The sequence below is a fragment of the Ixodes scapularis genome, unplaced genomic scaffold (genome assembly GCF_016920785.2).
Source record: "Ixodes scapularis isolate PalLabHiFi unplaced genomic scaffold, ASM1692078v2 ptg001986l_1___fragment_3__unscaffolded, whole genome shotgun sequence".
NCBI lineage: Eukaryota > Metazoa > Arthropoda > Arachnida > Ixodida > Ixodidae > Ixodes > Ixodes scapularis.
In genome coordinates this window covers 216,885-236,001 of record NW_024610225.1, presented here as the reverse complement: position 1 = coordinate 236,001, position 19,117 = coordinate 216,885, and the positions used below count along the sequence as shown (strand labels likewise).

The following is a 19,117-nucleotide window of genomic DNA, read 5'->3' as shown; positions in this document are numbered from 1 at the left end:
TTTTCCTCGGTTAAGTTTGCTCAGACGTCACACGCACAGTGTGACGTCACACGCACAGTCTGGAGCGCACTGCTTCTGCTGTCTGTACGTCCTTCTACACGATAGTGGAATCTTATAATGCACACCTGTAAAGATTTCAACAAATTACCTGGCATGCTTTTAGTTGCACATTCAGTACAGTTTATTCATCTGTACATATAGACTATTTTCTCTTTAGACAATATGTAAGGTAAGATGAAGCAAATGCTCGAGAGCTTGATTTATATCTCCGATTACCAATATAAGCATTAATTGTCAACATTTTTTTTAACTGGTTAGAGGCTTGGGTTCTGAGTTGGGAAGGGTGGTCTTGAGCTGCTTACCATTTCTGCTATTGTCCCTTTTTGTTTGGCAAGTTTGTTGTTAGGTTTACTATACATAATAATGAATTTTATTTTGAATCTTTAATTAAAGCTGCCACTGCAAACCTGTCGACAATGGCAAGCCTCAGCAATGGCAGCCTCCAGTGCAACAACCAGCCCAGCAGTTCTAGACGATGCACCAGATACTGTCCTCTCCTCAATGCTGGATGGTGCCCAAGCTCAATCGTCAAGTCCTGCTTCATGCTGTCAGAGTGAGACGGAGGAACCGATTCACTGTTCCGACTCCGAAACTGACGATGATAAACTAAAGATGAACTCTAAATCTGACGATGATGTTCTAGAGATGAACTCTGAATCTGACAATGGTGCTGCAGAAAGTGATAGTTCAGCTGCTCCTGACAGTCCTAACATTGATGATTCTGCACTTTTTGAAGGCAGCCCTTTCACTAACATTAAGGCTTGCCTCTTTTTGATGACAGTGTTTTTTAAGTGTGGACTAACAAGAGAATGCTTAGGTCAAATCTTGTTGGCTTTTACAACACTTCTGCCATCATCTAACACCCTCCCGAGCACCACATTTATGTTCTTCAAGGCTCTGTTACGCTTTCAAAGAGGCAGAGGAATGTGCAGCCACTTTTTCTGTAGTAAATGCAATGAATACCTAGAGAAAAATGCGACACATTGTCCATGTTGTAATGAGCCGTGCCATAGCAAGGGCAGTTTCCTGCAGATGAAGTCGGCAGACACTTTGCGATCATTTCTAAAGGATGATAAAATATATAAATATTTCATTAAACCAACAAGTTCAGCCAGTGACAAGATATTGAAGATATTATAGATGGTGCGATGTACCGGGCACAACCTGCTTGTTCTTCAAGATTTAATTTCTCTCTTTTCTGGAACACGGACGGTGTTCAGCTCTTCAAGAGTTCGGGAAAGTCTCCTTGGCCCTTACACTCCACTATTCCTGAGCTTCCACCTCTCATGCGTAAGAAGTTCCAGATTTTGACTTGTTTGTGGTTTGGTGTAAAGCCGGTAATGAATACATTCATGAAGCTTTTTTGCGTGGAGCTTATGGAACTTGCCACTAGTGGACTTGCTTGGCGTCACCCAGAGACAGGCAAAACCATAATTTCTTACATTACAGCTCCTGTATCTTCGGTAGATGCAGTTGCGAGAGCAATGCTTCAGGGTATAAGACAGTTCAATAGTCTCTACGGTTGCTCCTTCTGTGAACATCCTGGAAAATCCCTCTCGTTGCCAGGCAAAGGGCATGTCCATATCTATCTGCCTGGTAGCACACACTCCCTCAGGAATGGCCATCGGATGCAGCGGCAAGCTGCAGAAGCACTTGAGAATGGTCACCCGATGAAGGGCGTCAAAGGTCCCAATGTTTTGAGCCTCATACCCGAATTTCACTGCGGTAGCGGATTTGTTGTCGACTACATGCATTGCGTTCTACTCGCGGCGGTGAGAACATTCTCGCATTTATGGTTTGACTCAAAGTACCATGGAGAGTCATGGTACCTGGGCCGTCAGGTACACGTGGTGGATAAGAAACTACTGGCCATTAAGGCACCGGACTATATCACCAGGACCCCACGTTCCTTGAAACACAGATGCTATTGGAAAGCAAGCGAACTGCGTGCCTGGCTTTTGTTATACTCATTTCCTGCTTTGCACCAAAGCCTTCCGGATGTTTACCTTGATCAATTTGCCCTTCTGATTGGCGCAGTTTACCTCTTGCTGTCTGAATCTGTCTCCGTAGAGGACCTTGGTATTTTGGAGAGGCTGTTGCTCGGATTTGTTGATGGTGTTAAAAATTTGTATGGAGAGCTGTTTTGCTCACTTAATGTTCACCAGTTCACACACATTGCTGACTCAGTAAGGAACTGGGGACAACTTTGGCCCACTTGAGCATTTTTATTTGAGAATAGAAATGGGGAACTGATGCACCTTGCGAAAGGGACAAAAGCTGTGGAAAAACAGCTTGCGAGCTTGGTTGCTATAAGCAATGCCCTCAGTGTCATCCAAAATCGTGTTAGAGACCGCTTGCATGTTGACTTTGTGCTTAGCAAGCTAGAAAATTTACATTTCACGAGAGTATCATCTAATGGTATTGTTTTTCATGGCAGACCATGTCAGACAATTGGAGCTGCGAGGACAGCTCTTGGTTTTTTCTTCTCCAACAGAGAGCATGTGTATGTTTACAAGGTCACAATGGGCACAAAGACATTTTCTTCTGTGTTGTGCAATAATCGGAAGAGAAGAAACAATTTCACAATCATGCATGTTGTTGAGAGAGAGAGAGAACTTTTGCATTAATTCGGTGCTTCGCAAAGTATGCTGGTCAAGTGTACATGGGTTATTAACAAACTTCTGGAGTGTGGTGTGCAATACAGGCCTGAGAGGAAGGGATTTTCGATTCCACACATCATTGCTGTGAAGCAGAAATACCATTTGGACGTAATTCCTGTTCCCCCTAAGATGACGAAATGTGTCAAGGTGTTGGATTTTGCGTGCATTTCTCCTAAAACTTATGAACTGAATTTGTAGTTAAAAGCTAGTCTCCTCAGTTCGAGCCCTTTCTTGTCCCATCATTCATATCTCAACAGAAGCTGTTAATGATGTTTGTCAGAAACTTTGTTTAAAAAGCCAACGATACGTACAACTGGCACCACCTTAGTTAAGCATGACAGGCCCAGACGGACCTCATATAGCCCCTGCGTAAACGCAATCACGCAGAAAGCTGTAAAACGTCTGGACGTGTTCTGATCGTATATCAAACATTGAGAAAATTCATCGTCCTCCTCGTAGTGTGTGATTGACTGAGACAACCTACAAAGCTCCAAAGCCATAGCGGATTCTTTAGTGACCTATTCTTTTTAGACTGGACTGACCCGACATCATCCACACATCCCCCATCTTTCCACCGTCAAGTGCATTACCACGCGGTCATGTTGTCATACAAGTTGACGACACTAAAGAACACTGAAAGACCCGAAACCACTCGAAAGTGGCGGCCCGGGTGATCTTCATCCTATTGTGGCCTTGCTCCGGATGTTTCAGCGAGGTTTTCAATAATATGTTTGCCAACGTTTTGTGGGGTGGTTGAGCCCCTACAATTTGAAACTGACTCGCGTTAGGCCGATGTATAAAAATAATAGTTTCACAACATCATCAGATGCCGCATACCGGCCCATTTCGACAACATCCGTCATCTTGAAAACGACAGTACTAATCGTCAACAAAAAAGAAAATACCTCGCCCACTTCCAAGCAGCACAAACTTCTCTCAGCTTGCCAGTACGGCTGTCGTAAAATTTGGATATCAGGCTTTCCAGAACACCGTCTCCAAAGAGTTGCCTTCAGAGAAGCAGTGTCAAGCGCTAAACCTGTCCTTTAGAAAATCCCTCAGGAAACTGTCTTGGACCAACTCTGTTCAACACCATCATTTATGAATTAACGTCCTCCTAGCATTGCAGGGCCCGTCTCTACACCGATGACCTCATAATTACTCAGCCAGTCGAGCACTCCTTCCAGCAGCAACAACTTCCGAATGACCTGTACGTTGTCAACTCTTGGATCGTTACAAACAAGGTCCTCCTAATTTAAAAGAATACCCTTCAACCCTTATTACCACATTCACAAGCCGTGTTACCGATCAGCAGTCTCGAGCTCAACAAAACAGCACTTCCTACGCTCAGTCGCGCAAGGCTCCTTTGAATTACATTGGGCCCTAAATTAAATTTCTCGGCTCACATTGGTGAGGCGGCTTCCAGTGGCAGGCGGATGCTTGTTTTTCTGTTGCGGGTAACCGCTGAAGATGGCGCTACTGGTCTGCGGCACCTATACACCACAGTGGTCCCACCACGCCTTGAGTTGGGTAATCCCGTTTGGGACCCCAACCAATTTTTGTTATCAGCATCCCTTGAAAGTGAGCAGCGACGCGCTTCTAATGTGATTCAGAGGCGGCAGGCCTCCCTCGCTTTACACGCTAACGTTACCTTTTTACAAAAGAGCTCATGAGAGTGTTTGAATGGACCTCTCTGACACATCGTCAACAAGTGGCATCCCTCTAGCTCGAACAAAATCGCCTTCATTATGGGGACTCCGAGCTCCCGCTGCTGCAGCATCTTCTCCAAACCAGGTCCTGTGGCGTGCAGCGACTTTTCTGGCGTACCTGGGGGCATAAGAGCTCGTTTCCAATGGGAACTGCGGCGCTCTGGCGCTCTCTACCGGAGGACATGACGGAGTGCACTCTCTACAGCCGGAACACCTCAAAAGCTTGGTGCGAACAGGAATCACAATTTCTGTAGGGACAATGAACCGCACCTCTTGTTTTCTTTATTTCCTTTCTTTTGCATATATTCATTTATGTGTGAGTGTCTTTTGTTAGTTTAGAGGAGGTGTGTTTTTTGTATTAATGCGGCACCACAGGCCTCAGATACGAGCCAACGCCTTTTCTGTGGTACTGTCCACCTCCAGGGTTGAATAACGATATGAGTTTTAATAATATTACGGGAGAATAAACTGTTTATACGCATATAGTGTTTTAAAGCAATACCCACCAAGGTCGTATTATTCTTTTAATTATATTTTTGTTCACACACTGAAACCCGTTTAATGAGTGGAATAAGAAGTGAGCTCGATCGGAAACAAAAAGCGCTCAGGCGCACCAATGCTCAGGAATGAGTTCAATTTACTGCTTGATTTCAAGCGCTATTCGGGCATAAAACAAAAGCCTATAAATGAATAAACCAAGTGTGCTAAAAGTTTGGACAAACGTGTGCTTATGTGGTGTGTTCATGATTCTCAGATCTTATTAATGTAGGTTTCAAGAAAATATTTCTAAAAAACCTGTTTTGACTTCTGCACCCCGAATGAAAGAGAAAAATATATAATTCAAACAGGTTCATACTGTCGTTTGGCAGTAGAGCGTAACTACAAACCGGTATGATCAAACTGATCATCGCCCTAGTTAAACTGTAAACAGGTCATAGGGTAGCGGTATGCGGACCAGTTCAAACCGCACTGCGGCTTGGCGGCCCGGTTTGAAACTGCTTACAGGTTTGATCAAACTACTGAGCTGCCAGTCAAACCGTTGCAATGTTTGACCGTGGAGGTATGCAAACCTTTTCACACTGTACATCGGTGTGGCAGGCTGGCTTGAAGGAGGAAGAGAGAGAGCGAAAGCGGGAACATCCTTCGAGGAAACTTTTAAGGTCGGTCGAATCTTTTCTTGGGAGCCCCGAGGAAATCTCCGGCAAGGAAATTCAAAGACAGTCAATGTGGCGAGGAAGCAGACAGACGACGTGTGTGGTCTACGGGGGGCAATCCCTGCCGCACAAGGAGCACCAAGGAGACGAAGGAAGAAAACGAATGTGGACGCAGCGCAAGCTACAAAATAGCAGCGGAAATGTGAGTGTTCGTCGGTCGTGTACGGGAGATAACCAACCTGGACACAGCTGAAGCTTCAAAACGCTAGCGAGATTGTAGGTTTTTTTTTTTGGCGGCGTCTACGAATTCTAATCTCATTTATACCTGCAAGACTCGGCCACACTCCAAATGACCAATTTTGCACTTTGAACTTTAACTACAATTGCTCGCGTTGCTTTAGTTTTGTGCATTGTTTATTTCAACGGGACTTTCCGTGTAACTTTTCTGCTGTGTCCTCATTAGTAATTTAGCGGTATCCGCTTGTGCTTTGTGGTGTTGAGGACTTGCCTTTGTTTGAACCTAAATTTTATGATCGACGGAATTTTAAGGGCTGTCTCTCTTCGATAACCAATTCAGTCGATTTTGCTGCAACTTTCATACTCGCCAGAGGTACGCCACAAGCTCTTATAAATTTTTATACCAAAGAAAGCGTCAAGTGTGCATTTTGGCGCGCGCTACGTCGACCCCTTTCAAACGATACCCATTGGAGGCTAACTAAACATTTCCCTCAAAAGGGTGTTGTATTAAACGCGTACCAGAATCGAACGAGTGCCGATATTTATGGGCACACTTATCAAGGGCGTGCCGGTCTAAAACGGGTAACCGCATTCTGAAATTTCATGACGTGAACGGGTCGACCCTCTGGCAACCTCTTCGAATTCCAAACGAGCCTACCATTTCGGAACCCGTCCAAATTTAAAAATGTTTCTTTTCCGGTAGGGACATGAAGGGAAACAGCCAAAAGCTCCTTTTTTTACGCTCCTGCCCAAAGCAGACATGTACAAATTACTCAAAAAATGTAGTTAAGTTAAGTTACAGAGTGTCGACGCCAAAAGTAATTGGAGTAGAGTAGAAATTACGCATTTGTAATAGTAATTGAGTAAACTACTAACTACTGTAAAAAGTAGCGAGTTACTTTGAAGTTACTTTCGAAGTTACTTTTTTATATTTTTGTGGCAGCAAAATGAACAGCAGTTTTGATCCATGAAAAACCCTGCGAGCGTAAAATAAATGCAGTCTATTTATGGCTTGCGTTTTCGCCAAAATAGTTTATTCGCTCGCAGAAGCAATTGACTGTCAAAGTTCTTGATAGAAGAGTTTTCCCCTTTTCCTTCTAAGGACGTCCCCAGCCAAGCTAAATAGACGTTCCACGGACGGGCTGGATGGAACGGCAGCGTTGAATTTGAGGAACAGGCTGTGCAGAGTCGGGTAAGCGAGTGTCGGCATCTTAGGTGTCCATGAATAAACACGTGAGGTTTGCCTCGGGTAGAGGGTCTTTTATAACAAACTTTCCTCTTTTTTTTTCCTTCTTTCTTCGTCAAGTTGAGATTGTTATGACTGGCCCCTCTTTATTTCGACGTCGCTCTGAGAGTACGCTGAGCAAGTGCACCAGACCGTCAAGGGTTCAAGTCTCGCGCCACAACGATGCGATCATCCGGACGACTGCGCGTCCCGTTGTAGTGCTAGTGCTACGCTACTGAAAAAAAAAATTGTTTTGGTTTAACAGAAGATGAAAAGTAGTATGCTTCGCCGCTGACGCCGGGTCCAACAAAATGATCTCCCAAGGGTAACTCGCAATCCTCGCCGGCGACTACAATATTCTGATGGGCCTGACACGCCTAACAAGTAAATCGTCTTTAACAAAGACGAGATCTTCCAGGCATGGATGGTGGGAAGGACGCGAAGGATTACGTGAACAAGCATCGAAGCGGGAACATGCTCCCATGAACGGATTATCCGGCCAGGGTTTGTGCGCGGGGGAGTCCGGCTTTGCAAAGGCGTATGCGCCGACGACAAGGCGACCGTAGGAACAGACGCCCAGCTGCGAGGTCATTCCAGTGGCGCCTCCCGCGGAACCTACCGCTTGTGTCAGAACTCACTAAAGACAGACAACACGAAAACAACAACTCTCGGAGTGTCCCCGTCTTTCAGGGTTGCAGCTGGAAACGCGGCGCCTGCGTGCATTGCCGGATTAGGTCAATACCCAACCAAGGTTTGTTAAGCATCTCTTCCTGCGTTCGTGCGTGCCGGTGTTGTATTTTGGCTGGTCGTCGCCACGTTGGCCCAAGGACGCCTTCCCGAACAACGGGGCCCCTTGTTCGGGAATGCCACTTTATCTGCCGGCGTCCTATTCCTTTCTGCGCTCAAACTTTCGTGATGGACACACTTAGAACTATATAATTTCGAAAGTAGTTAGTAATTTGAGTAGAAGTTACCTGAAAAAAGTAGTTAAATTAAACTACTAATTACCCAAATCAAGTTGTAATTGAAAGTTACCAAGTTACTCGAAAAAGTAGTTAAACTACAGTAGTTTGAGTAGAGTAGTTGAACTACGTCCAAGTCTGGCCCAAAGACAACACAAAATAAAGCAAAAACGTGATTTTTGTCTTACAGATGAACACTGTACTAAATACCGATGAGCACCCTCAAGCAGATCCAGCAGATGTGGGAGCATGGGGTGCCATTTGAGAGTCGCCGCATCAACCAGAATATATTGGTCGTCTTCTTCCCTGACAATATATAAAAAAGCAAAGAAAAAAAAAAGACGTTTCTGGGTTGAATTGCTTTTCCTGAAACCTGCATTACTATATGTGTGACAACTACTCCACCTAAAGACACCCCTGTGAAAAGTTTCATTGCCCCCTGTTCATTGGCTTGTATATAAGAATTGCTTTGCGTCCAAATAATGCTTGCTCACCCTGTATGTTGTCATTTTTTTAACCTGCGTCTAAACCATGTCTTGTAGTGAGTTCTGAAAATGGTTCCACTTCTCTATTTAGTGATAAAATAAGTGTGTTCATTTTACATACAAGTGTCAATTGAATTTCTTGTCATAACTTCTATTGTCATTTTCAGCGGTGAAAGTGTTTTGCACGCAATCCCACAAAATGCACATTCGCAGGTATCAGCTTTCTACAACTCCCTTTTTTGCCTATAATTTATCTGACGTGACACCCATTTTTGCCATTTCCATTGTAGAATAATACTCCTATGTAATTAAAACGTTTCTTTATTTTATATTTATTTTGGTGCTCTCTTGTGTAAAACGGCTGAGGGCTTCTGGGCCTCGCGCGGGTAAACGTCGCGAGTGAGGGAGTGCAAAATGGGACGATAAACTGAGATTCAACATTGTATTTTGTCAACTGTGCACACGCTCACAAATATACATATAAGTTAAGAAAAACTAGCACAACCACTGCAATCGGGCATATTCGCCCTATAAATGTTTCCTCAAGTATTTCAGAGGACAGAAAGGAGGAATGTGTGTGTTTAGCTTTAAAGTTATGAGTAGGTAGTCCCTCTTACTTTATCGTCAAGCTGTTCATGCTTCAGTTGTAGCTCTCCTACTAGCTTCTGATTACGGTGTAGATTGCATATAACGTATGTCGCGGGAGTCGCGAAAATCCGCACTCTGAGCGGTGCTGCACTATAACCAAAACATCAATTTTTCAGGCCAAAATGCAAGCCATCAGACAACTTACCTTTGTAAAAGAATTTATTTTATGTCAGATGAAAAATAAAGCTTTAGATTGAGGAAAGTCTTTATTTCACCAGACTAGTACACTTCTCTCTCAAGTGTGTCACACATTTTGAAAGAAATGAGCGTCTTTTGCCTGGCGCAGCCTTTGGACGGCGTCGCGGGTTGCGGACGGACGTTGCGAGCGTTCAGGATTGCTAACCCTAATCACTTTTCTCCGTCGATGAAAACGCGCGAAAATTCACATCCTTTAAACGGTTCGCGCCAGTAATACCTTCAACTTGAGCACAGGCATGAAATGCTCCAAATAAGAAATCCGGGCGATGTTCGAAAACACAAATGCTTAGAAAGCACCACTGTAGTCGAAGTAAACAAACACGACGACACGAGCGTTTCTGCCGTTTTGAGAGTGGCGCCACAACATCGCCGCACGAGTAGGTGGATCTTCCCTTCTAGTACGTGCTGGGTTATCACAGCGACACACAACGAAAATTCACAGTAAAGGATAGCGCTTTTACGCGGAACGATGAGCTTCTACGCCGTCTACGTCGACGATCAAATCCGACGCCATGTTCGCGGATAGAAGCAGCCGGCCCCCGACCGGCATGCAACGAGCGCGAACACTTCTCGACCTGCGATTGGTCTGTCGTTGCGGTTTTTTCCAACGCAGCGGAGCGACGCACGCACGTGAACGACACGTGCGTGCGTCCCTCCGTCCCTACGGAAACTGAAGCCTCTCTCTTCGCTTCTCCCCGCTTCTTCGAGCAACTTCCTTGCGCCGCGAGTGCCGCTTGCGGCTCGCGCCATTATCTAGTGTCGCACAGGGAAGCGTGCTCTCTGCCTCGGTCAGTCGGCGCGGTCTCCGGGCTGTTCCGAAAACCGCACTATAACCGGCATTTCCCTTCGCGCGCCTACATTTTAAGCGGTATGTAAATACATGGAGTTCTATGGGAGGCGAATCGGTGGTTTTAAAACGCCGCGTTATACCCGGTCCTGCACTATAAACGGTTACGTTGTAAGTGGTCTATATAAGAAATTTCAGAAGTAAATTGAGTTTTTATGTTGAAATAGAAGCTCCTCCGGCAAAAGTTCTTTGGTACTTGTCGGCTTGCGAATGTAATGTTTCAGTACGTAAGATTTCCAAAACTTTCAGATATATGCTGTCATTCTCGAGCAGAAGGTTTATCCGCAATAAAGAGAAAAAAAAGTATCTTACCCCCGACCATGGCCAGAGCGAAAGACAGGACGCAGGCACCGGATTCCATTTTTAAATAAAAAAGATCTAAAAAAAAAGATTATTCTAGCTCACAATTCGCTTCATATCAAATAGCATATTCATTTTCTTAATTTTAGCGTGCTATATAAAAAAACACGCTCATTTTTTAAAAGTTTTTATAGTCTTCAAGAACTGATCCTGCATCATTCCTCTCCCGAAACTATAAAAATTGGTAAAACAATTTTTGACATGTTCTGTTTTTGTTGATAAAGACGCATAAAGTAGTTTACACTAATGTTTTTCTTATAACTTGTGTCCAATCTGGAATGTTTCTAGACACCTGGTTGAGAACACTGCTTTTTAAAAATCTGCTCTAAACCGAAATAGCCGGATAATGTGGTGTCTTAAGAAATGGCATTAAAGAAAACAAAACTAAATCTGTCATTTACCTGTTCTTTGTTTTCTCTTGCACAACTTTTTGCAACATTGTGCTGTGCATCCTCTTAGACAACGTGTTTCAATGACAATATAAATGCCTACTAATATAAAAAGGAAAGTTACAACAAGTTAAGGCAAACCGGCTATTCTGATAAATTATAATATTGTTGCATTTTTTATTTCACAAAACGTAAAAGGAAATTTTAAAAAAGCAGACTTTTAATACGGGTCAGAAATATATATGCGGAACTTGTATGCATGCTTCCGCAATATCAATCAATTTGAGCAGGGAGTACCGTTAATTGATCTTCAACATTGGACCATAATTTCACAGTTGATGACAAAAAATAATATTACTTACAGACCGACGACCAGTTGCTGCCTTCCACATTACCCTCACTCCCCCTCTCCCCCCCCTTCTACCCTGTCCACCAGTGCCTGTTTCCCCCTACCCCATGTTGAGGAGGATCTTCTGCTTGTAGAATCTCTAGTCCGGTCGTCGGCCTCTAAGGAACTTCTGATTTCTCACGAAACAAGAAAGTATATATAAAAAGAAGAGTTACCTGAGTCAACTCTGTGCTGACAAAAGACGTGTGAGTTAACAGAGTCATCACGTCTGAAGCATTCGTCTTACCTCAAAATGTTGCTGGCAGAAGCTTGCTTGCAGGTTCTTTCCTGGTCGAGGTATAGCGATAGCATTTCGTCCACGCTTTTTATACTCTTCACAAGCCTAGAGGTTATTCAACTTTAACTCGACTTCCAACTGCAAAATTGTAATAAAGTACATGTTTTGGCGCGACCTAGTTACGCGCACAGTTTGTAACTTATGACAACGGCACCAACTGCTAATTTATTTGGTCGTTAGTGACAACGTTACCTCCAGTCTCGGGCCCCGTCACCTACCACGACTGAGATGGTTTGTTGAACTCGCATCGCGGTTGACTCTTCTGAACGGTGACGATTAATTTGAAAGAAAAGTTTCATTTATCTTTCAAGCTGGTTGAGTGATTGCATCGCTAGCGGAAGTTATCTCTTACCAAAGGGACAGCATTTGAGTGCAGTGACTTCACGCGGTGCGTGTCCCAGATAAGGGGAAACATCATTCACAATAAGGGGTCATTGGCTACGCATGACGAAACTAGATGCTTGAAATTACATCTGAGATAGTTCCTTAAACAAATGTGGTCTACCGCACCTGTTTGACGTAACCCGTTTCTATAAACTGATGAGGACACTAAAACACATAAGTGGGTCTAATATTTACACCAAGGACACACCAGACCCTGTCTCGTCAATTTTTCGATAAGGACTTAAACGCTTCTAGGCTGGCAATAAAGGCCACCGTCCCAAACAGAAGGTGTAGCCGGTATCATCAATTTATACTCTCTATGATGTAGGATATGCGCTTGCTGGAAGTACTTTGGTCGTTGTCATAAGGCCTTGCAAGAAAAAAGAAAGCGCACTGAAAGGAAAACGTCAACAACCCACTGAAACTCAGCGCCTTCCCCGTTCCTATGAGACGCAAAAAATACAGAACAGCGTTTGGCTAGGGACAGAGAGGCAAGGGCGGCTTATTTTTCTACCACCAAGGGCTGAGTAGGAGCAAGAGGCTCGTCTCAATGCAACCAGCGGAATATGTCCCTCATAGCAGGAAGGTCAAACAGCTGTCAGGTTTCGACGTCGTTTGTAGCAAAGCACTGAAAAAACGCTCTACCGTTCTTTTTCTGCCCCACGCAAGTTTATGCATTTTTGGTGAGGTGAAGTGTCTTGAACGCTCATATTAAGGAGTGAATAAAACATGCGTAAGTTTATTTCTCAAAATGTACAACACCGACTGGAGAATAGCAGCCGTGCTCGCAACCGCGACATCCAGATGTAAACTGATTCTTGTTTGACCTTTGTTGTCGTTCAGTCAGCTTTATGTAGTGCGTTGGATCCTCGTGTATCTATTTTCTCAGTCAATTTCGACAAAAAAAAAACGCGTTTTGTTTAATTAATTTTACATCGCTAGGGGTAATTTCAACCAACTGCGGGACCCTCGTAATAAACTCGCGTATATGCGGTAGTTTTGTTGATCAAAAATGATGAATAATGAGGTCATCTAGTGCAGCAGTACTATATGCAATCGATGACCTTCTACTTAATAATAAATTTTGTGCAACTATCCACTTAAGCAGCAGCTCTGCAGTCAATCTAGCTTATAATAGCTATATCACAACACCAGACTGCACCGCAGCGTGGCGTGTATGTAGCGCGATACTCTTAGCGAGGTCGAGATGTCGTCGGTATTTTGTGTTTTTGTCTCAGATTGAGATAATGTCGTCAAACATTCTGTTGTGTTGGAAAGTACTTATTAGACGCACTAACTCAAGGTGTAACGTTTGGTGCCTTTCCGTATATCCATTCGAAATAAAATGAGATGCGCCTCAGTCACCTTAGCATAGCAGTGTCGCGCAGCGTACTTTTGTCAACATGTGTTTCGTATGTGATGCATAGCTTTAATTCCAAACGCTATTTCGCTCTTGAAGAAGGGTTGTCATCGCATGCGCTATGTGGCAGGGGTTTGCAATGGGAAGGCATGTTGCTTGCAGTTGTGGAACTTTACATGAGTAAGGCCTTTGCAAGGGTAGAACGCTGTATTTTTTTTTTGCTGTTTCGAAGCAAAGTAAAGATCAACACCGACTCTTCAACAATATGCGCAAATGAAGTCCACTTTAAATGTTGTATAATCATTTTCAGTCTTTCAACCCTACCACCGAAAAAATTCTGGTTGCCATGTCAGAACGCTTACGCATGCGCAGCCGAGTGAGGAACACGTGCCGTACTTTTGACTCTGCCACGCGTATGTGCGGGATGAGGTGACTACTGGATGTCGCCGTAGTCTTCACAATGCCTTGGAAGAGAAAGCGGCGAACTGAAGACGAGATAGCCGAAGAGACGCGGTGCTGCGTTGAGCGTGACCATGCTTTACGTTTAAATGATAAACCGGAGAAGAAAGAGCGACGATTGGCTCGATATGGGAAGGAATGGTGGGCTTGGTCTGGTACGGCGGTGCAGAATCTAGGAACTAACGAGCTATAAGAAACAGGGCACACATTTTCAGGGGTTTGGGCCGGCTGACAAGTACTTCCAAGTACTTAGTGTGATGATAGTGTTAGCGGCGCCATGCTTGGTAGCGCCAATATATAAGAAGTGTCTGGCATCTGAGTTGCACGAACTACACGCTTGGAACGATGCTGGTCTTTCTTTTCCTACGCTCAATTTACTCGCGATAATTCATAACAAATTGGCGAAGGGGTAAAACCTGAATCAGCTTCTTCCAGCACAAGTCCTCGCCATATTGGCACGCGTGTCGCTGAGCGAGCGCGTACGTGGCTGAATGATAACCGTGCTTGGTTGTCGCGCGGAAGATCTGGGTTCAATTCCAGGGAGCGGAATGTCGTTCAATTTATTGCTTCTACTTGACGTTCTCGCAAATTCGAGAACGTTTTCGTCTGATGGAGTTACGAATGTTCTACGCGCCGAACGTTCCGGGCCGAATGTTCCAGAAACCCACGCCGCAACAGAAGGTGCTCCGCGTGGAAAGCCGGAGCCCCAGTCTTCGATCTTGCTGTTACGCCGACTTCGACGCGCGCGACACTCTGTTGCTATCTTCTGTCCCCTTTTTGTTTTGGGCACAAGTTCGCCCCATTAAACGTTTCAGTTCCTCAGTTATTCTTTGTTTCATCGCCTCATCATTCGTGACAATATTCAGCTTCGCTATGCAAAAATACGGGACCTTCAATGTCTTCGAAGGGAATCCAGAAGACTGGTCAGAGTAGATGTAATGCACCGCTCTGTTCTTTGAAGCCAGCAGCATTCCTACTGCAAAGGAAAGATCAGTCTTTCGTAGGACCTGTGGTGCTGAAGCGTACTGAATCCTTTAAGGCATTATAAACCACAAAAATCCAAGCAAACTGACCATAGTGGAGATGTTCGGTACTCTCAGCAGCCATTTGACTCCGAAACCCTCCGTGGTAGTTAGCTGTGACTAGTTCAACAGCCGATGTTGACACACCGGAGAATATGTCAGCGACATTGTTGCCGCACTCAAGGAACTCACTGAAACTCAAGAAACTCACTCACTCAAGAGACTCACTCACCATCTAAAGAATCTCGAGCAAGTACTGGTGCGTCTAGAGGATGCCGGTCTAAAAATGAAGCTACAGAAATGAACCTTCATGATTTCTGAAGTGGAATACCTCGGTCATGTGAGTGAAGCAGGAGGACTGAAATCAACACCACAAATGCTAAAAGCCTTTGTAAATGCTCTCCGACCAGTTGGTTTCAAGAAGATTCAAAGTTAACTCAGCTTAATCAACTACTTGCGGCGTTTTCTTCCCAGCTTGTCCTCAATTCTTCAGCTGTTGTACGACCTCCTCGCTGCTAATACGACATGGCGGTGGCAGCAAGAAGAGGAGAATGCTTTTCAGAAGAGGAAAGAGCTGTTGACTTCTGCATAAGTGCTTCAGCACTTCGATCTTAGCAAAGAGATCGTCCTTAGCTGCGACGTGTCACCATATGAAGTCGGAGCCGTACTCGCTTATCGAGATTCAAAGGGAGAGGAAGGTCGCATAGCCTTCGGCTACCGAAACCTCCTAGTAGCTAAAGAAAACTACAACCAGCTCGACAAGGAAGCGTTGGCACTAGTTTTAAGAGTGACTAAGTTCCACCAATACCTTTGGGGCAGCCAGTTCGAAGCTGTAACTGATCATAGACCTCTCTTTGGCCTTCTGAGCTCTAACGAAGGTATTCCAGAACAGGATCACCCCAAGTAAAACGTTGGGCAGTTACTCTAGCAACGTACAACTACAAGCTGGTCTACCGACCCGGATCAAGCATAGGTAACGCAGATGCCTTGAGTCGATTACCATTGCCAGTGGACAAATTCCTAGTTCAGAGACCGGCCGACGTTTTATGTTGGAACGGGCGTACCCTCCGTTCTCTCGGCTGTGGTCTTTGTTCAGCACCCTGTGACTGCCCCAGTATTGTGACAAGTAAGGCAGGCGCTCTGGTCTGGAAGCAATTTTCCTGGACGACCGCAGTGGTCGCCGTTTCGAACGAAACTGAAAGAGCTTAGCGTTTCAGAAGATTGTTTACTCTGGGGATCAAGACTAATCATTCCACTAAAATTACAGGAGCAAGTGATCCACTTGCTACGCGAGAGCCATCCTGGAGTTGGGAAGATGAAGGCCATAGCACGCAGCCCCGTCCGGTGGGATGGTCATGGAAAATTTTCCGGCTCAAGGTGCCGCCCCGTAATAATAAAATTTTCTAGTTTTAAAACTAAAGAAAAGGTACTTCAGGCCAAAGCTAAACTGAAAGAACACGACGTGAGTGTAACTGAGGATTTTTCACCCGCGACGCGCGAAGTACGGAGGAAGCTGACCGAATTTGCCAAAACGATGCCTAACAGTCCCTCCTTCCAGCTGAAATACAACAAACTGTCCGTTAATGGAAAATTATACACGTACCACCCTGTCTCCGATAAAATTTGTGAGTCACGACTTCCGATATCACAATCAGCTACTACCGATACACCAACAACTGTGCCCTCGGGACAACACGCTGCGTCATCCAGGCAACGTGATACGTCAGACACGTAGGGGTTACCGAGGGGCTGTGGTTATCGTGCATCCTTATCACAAGTCTCTATTTTATTTACTAATATCAGAAGCGTTGTCAGAAACCGCACCGAAATTTCTTCTGCTATTGATTCTTGCTCTGCCGATATTGTCGTGTTAACAGAGACATGGCTTAACGGTAACATTCGTGAAAATGAAATATTCGATTTGTCCAATCAATTTCATTTCTACAGACGAGATAGGGAAACGAGGCAAGGTGGTGGTGTACTAATAGCGATTAAAAAGGAATTTGAGTCATTCGCACTTCATATTGCGTCATGCTTAGAGATTATATGGGTGTCTGTAAAACTAGCTCATTGTAGAATGGTTGTCGGGGTTTGCTATCGCCCCCCGAATGATTCCTCTACCTTTGTTACTGAGCTCTATGATGCCATAAACATCGTTATCACACGGTACCCAACATCCCCTGTATTCTTGTTGGGTGATTTTAATTATCCAGGAATCAAATGGTCAACGTCCCCCCCTTCACTAAATTCGTCCTCGTCTGTTTGCCAGGAATTTATTGAGTTATGTTCATACTTTCACTTTACACAGATTATTTCCGAACCAACCAGAGTTTCACCGACAAGTGCGAACCTGTTAGATTTGGTATTAACTACTTGTCCCGAGTTATGCTCAGAAGTAACATACATGCCGAAAATAAGTGATCACTCTCTACTAAATTTTTCTGTGACTATTCCTGTAAAAAAGTTTTCTAATAGAACTAAAGTGATACGTAATTATCCTAATGCTGACTTTAACCAAATCAATGATGAACTGTTTTTATTTTTACAAGCGTTTCTAAACGGGTTCGAAGCACGCTCAGTTGAATATAATTGGAAGCTTCTAAAAACGAAGATGACAGAGCTTGCTAACCGTTTTATTCCAGTTCGTGTAATCTGTTATAATCCGCAAGCACCATGGTATAATTCATTTATCAGGCGCCTTTCCAATCGAAAAAAACGCATGTATAGAAGTGCAAAAACGTCTAGTGACCAACATCGATGGTCTCTATATCGTACCTCGGCTGATGAATATAATTCTGCAGTCAAATCGGCGAAGGAAAATTTTCTAACCAACACATTACCAAATATGTTGCTGAACAATCCAAGACAATTTTGGAATGTAGTGAACCCGGCTGATAGTTCGCGAATTGTACTAACGAATTTGGACGGTGAACCAATTGATGACAGTGTTCAGATACGCTTAACAACGTGTTTTCCAGCGCTTTTTCGTGTGTTTTTTCTGACGTTTTGCCTTCATTTAGTAACCCTGAGTATTTACCCATGTATCCTGTGCAGATTGAGACTGATGGTGTTGCCAAAATTATTGACTCTCTCAAACCTTTCTCCTCCTCTGGTGTTGACTGTATTACTCCCATGTTCCTAAAAAACACGAAAGCCTATACCTCTGTCGCCCTCGCTAAAATTTTTCAGCAATCCCTCAATTCTCGTGAGCTCCCGCAGGACTGGAAAATAGGGAGGGTGGTTCCCGTGCACAAATCTGGCGACAAGCACTCACCCTACAACTACAGACCCATATCAATCATTAGCGTTCCTTGCAAAATTCTAGAACACATACTTTTCTCCCATATCGCGAACTATCTGGAATCAAATTCTTTTTTTCACCGCGCACAGCACGGCTTTCGCAAATCTTTTTCGTGCGAGACACAACTGGCTTTATTCACCCGTAAGTTGCAATCTATACTCGATAACCGATCATTCGCCGACTGTATATATCTGGATTTCGCGAAAGCATTTGATAAGGTATCTCACCAGCTCCTGCTACTAAAACTAAAAAAAATAGGTATTGATATTAACATACTAAAATGGCTTGAATGCTTTCTCACACATCGTCAGCAATTTGTAACCGCGAATGAAGTCAGCTCTCTCCTTCACCCTGTAATATCTGGCGTACCCCAAGGTACTGTACTTGGGCCATTACTTTTCCTTGTCTATATTAACGATCTACCAAACTGTGTATCATCTTCGATTCATCTATTCGCAGATGATTGTGTTCTTTACCGGGAAATAACCTCTATCAATGACGTGCATGCACTTCAATCTGATATTGACGCTATCACTTCTTGGTGCAAAACGTGGCATATGACACTAAATGTTAACAAGTGCAAATTCATGCGAATCTCTCGTTGTTCCGCTAACTTACCTTCATATCACCTTGATAGTAGTCTACTCGAAACTGTCGAATCATACAAGTATTTAGGCGTCCATATTACTTCTAATCTTAGCTGGAAAATTCACATCGACTCCATTACTAACGAGGCTAACCGTATGCTTGGGTACCTAAAACGCAACTTTTACTCGGCCCCTACTTCTATTAAATTACTGTTCTACAAAACAATTGTGCGCTCACAACTAGAATATGCTTCAGCGATATGGGATCCTGGCATCGGAACTCTCGTTAATCAGTTGGAAATGATTCAAAATAACTCGGTTCGATTTATATATTCTAACTACCAACGAGCTGCTAGCGTATCCTCCATGAAATCTAACCTAGGTCTT

At 44.1% G+C, this 19,117-nt stretch overlaps 1 pseudogene; it reads left to right on the top strand.

The window, feature by feature from the left end:
- The first annotated feature begins 672 nt into the window (after positions 1–672).
- Positions 673–2,918, top strand: LOC120845827 (annotated as a pseudogene).
- Positions 2,919–19,117: the final 16,199 nt, after the last annotated feature.